Genomic DNA, 3,059 nt, shown 5'->3' with positions numbered 1-3,059 from the left:
TGCAGATTGCACAGTCTGGCACACAGGTATATTGAGGGGCTCTATGGGTAACCACATACCCTCAGAGAGCTGTTCAATTTCTATGTTTTCAGGAGTAACTTGTAGTATGGCGTCTGGGCTGTTGGAGGGCCGTGTTATGCGGGGCCTAGCGTTCTGCGCTGCCCGTTTCTCTCTTGAAACGCTCGTATATTTCTGATGTGAAATCTTGGGGCTTGGATTCCCGGGTTGTTTTGGTGCCGCGTAGCATATATATATATATATATATATATATATATATATATATATATATATTATCTATGTTAATATATACTGTTTATGACGTAAAACTATAGCTGCTATTATCTATTGTATTACACAAATTATGTCATAATAAATATATGCTTAAATTAATAAAACAAATAATAGCGGTAGCCGCCGTAAAACTATATTATACTATGTCAGTTGCTTTAATCCTTTGTATGTAAACACGAACTACGCGCAATTTCGCATACAGATACTGACACGGAGACATCGCACGATATGCCTGAAAACTGGTGTGTTCCCGAACCATGCGATACGCTGGGTTCCGACGTGGAGATCATAGATGTCAAGAACCCTGCAATTTCATCGCCACCCGATGCGCCTAAAAGACGCGGCAGCTCGTTACGCAGGTGTTTCAAGAATAGAAAAGGTATCTGTTCACCTGGAATACAGGCGATTCTCACTTTTGTGTAATGCTCTTATTTACTTACAGCTGCTAGCTAACTGTCAGAAAATTCATTTTTGAAAATATATATATATATATAAATATATATATATATATATATATATAACCGTCTCAATGCTGCAGTTTTGTGTAGAAAATCAATTCTGTGTTCGCTAATCGTTATATTTTTACTTACACCCGCTAATCTAGTTGCCCGGAAAATACAGCTTGAAAAAGAGAATATTCCCGCCTCTGCGAGTTTGAGCATTGCGCCGCCCGTTAAATCAGGAGCTGTTGTGGAACAATTCCCGCTTCATACTTGTAAGTATATATCTGGACTGCTCTATACAGGTTTATGTAAATATTGTTACAATGGTTTCATGGGTAGCTGTCCCCGTTAACTTTTCAAATATTACGCAGGATCATAGCTATGCGTCGCCGTTTAGCTTTTCCAATTTTGCTCCGTTTCGCGGCTAACCGCCACTTGTATCTTTTCTTTTAGATACGTCGCCTCTTCAGCAACGAGTTTTGCAACGGCGTAATTACGGCGCTGCAGAGAATCAACCACAAAGAGCTAATACGGCGGTGCGCGCAACATCTCTTTCGCCCATCTGTGTTGTGGATCGTGATGAATGCTATGCGGCACCAAAACAACCCGGGAATCCAAGCCCCAAGATTTCACATCAGAAATATACGAGCGTTTCAAGAGAGAAACGGGCAGCGCAGAACGCTAGGCCCCGCATAACACGGCCCTCCAATAGCCCAGACGCCATACCACAAGTTACTCCTGAAAACATAGAAATTGAACAGCTCTCCGAGGGTATGTGGTCACCCATAGAGCCCCTCAATATACCTGTGTGCCAGACTGTGCAATCTGCAGATACTGCTCTTGCAGGCTCTTCTAGCGTTTTTGCTCCTGTATTACCTCTAAAGAAACGCGCCGTATCCCGGCGCCGTGTAGGTAGAAAGCAGAAAGTTGCTGTACATACACCTTACACAGGTCGTCCTTCGTGGGATGCTGCCCATGTCAAAATGTTTACTGACATGTCTGCGCAGTACGCTCAAAGCAAACTCGCACAGATGGAACTAAAATCTTTCTGCGATACATATGAAAGACTGTTAAATGCATGTCCAACACCTGACATTACCGCGGAACTGCGGGCTTTCAAACTAAATCACACCTGATAAATCTAACTAAAGTCTTTTAAATCACATACAATGATTGTCATTTTTCATATGTGCGTGTTGTGTGTTGTGTGTGTGTGTGTGTGTGAGTTCTGTATGTGATGCGTGTTCTTTACAAACCATAAACTTATAATAGCAAAATGTTGATGCAGCCAGCCGCACACAGATGTATTTTTGCATTATTTCACAGTGCCTGATGAGTACCGGATGCCTGGTTGGCTGAGAAGCGCCCGTGGGTGCAGAAGTGTTATTTCTATAAAGATATATTGCACGGTTTGCAAATACAGAAAGGGGATCAGCAAACAGCCTGAATTTGTACAAAAATAAGCCAGTCGCAGTATAGTACTGCCAGTAAACCATTTTTATATTCTGTAAGAATTTTTATAGTATTGAAATGTCTTTGTAAGCCATCAACGAGATTTTACACAAAAAAACAAGAAAAACAGTAATACATGTACAAAAGTAACACCAGGTAAATAAAATACTGTAACATAATCTGCACCATAAGTAAACTAGATAATATTCATATTTTTAAAGACGCCAGTAATACATGTGCAAAAGTACCGCCAACAGAAATGTAACACCAATAGAAATGTAAATTAACGCTATATTAATTATTTTGTAAGAAGTGTAATGATGTATGTTCATTGACGCCAGTAGAAATGTAAAAAAAGCTTTAAAAGTCTGTATATGTTAGATGTCTTTGAATAAAAAGGAGTCAAATTATAGACAACACAGGCACCTGTAAAATTAATATGTGCTAAAATAATGTAGAATTAAAGAAAACTGGAATAATATATGGGAATGTGTCACACCCTTTTAAGATATCAAAAGTACTATATGTGGCCAGCATATTAATAAAGTGCAAAAATCATGTGTATTTGTTGTGTGTGTTGTGTGTGTCGCATGTGTTGTATGTGTTCTGTATGTTGTGTGTGTATGCTTGGCGTGTGTGTTGTATGTGTTGTGTGTGTGTTTTGTATGCTATGTGTGTTTGTTGTGTGTGGGTTCTGTGTTGTGTGTGTGTGTGTGTGTGTGTGTGTGTGTGTGTGTGTTCGTGCCTGTCTGACCGAGATTTTACACAAAAACAAGAAAAACAATAATACATGTACAAAAGTAACACCAGGGAAATAAGAGATATCAAAAATACTATATGTGGACACCATATTAATAAAGTGCAAAAATCATG

At 39.4% G+C, this 3,059-nt stretch overlaps 1 long non-coding RNA gene across 1 annotated transcript; it reads left to right on the top strand.

The window, feature by feature from the left end:
- Nucleotides 1-498: 498 nt before the first annotated feature.
- On the top strand, nucleotides 499-1,315 carry LOC138680592 (uncharacterized). Its single transcript, XR_011321674.1, has 3 exons — nucleotides 499-670; nucleotides 896-1,006; nucleotides 1,188-1,315. It is a non-coding gene; the product is annotated as an uncharacterized lncRNA (long non-coding RNA).
- Nucleotides 1,316-3,059: the final 1,744 nt, after the last annotated feature.

The sequence above is a fragment of the Ranitomeya imitator genome, chromosome 5 (assembly GCF_032444005.1).
Source record: "Ranitomeya imitator isolate aRanImi1 chromosome 5, aRanImi1.pri, whole genome shotgun sequence".
NCBI lineage: Eukaryota > Metazoa > Chordata > Amphibia > Anura > Dendrobatidae > Ranitomeya > Ranitomeya imitator.
Note: the sequence above shows the minus strand (reverse complement) of the source record. Positions and strands in the feature narration are given on the sequence as shown.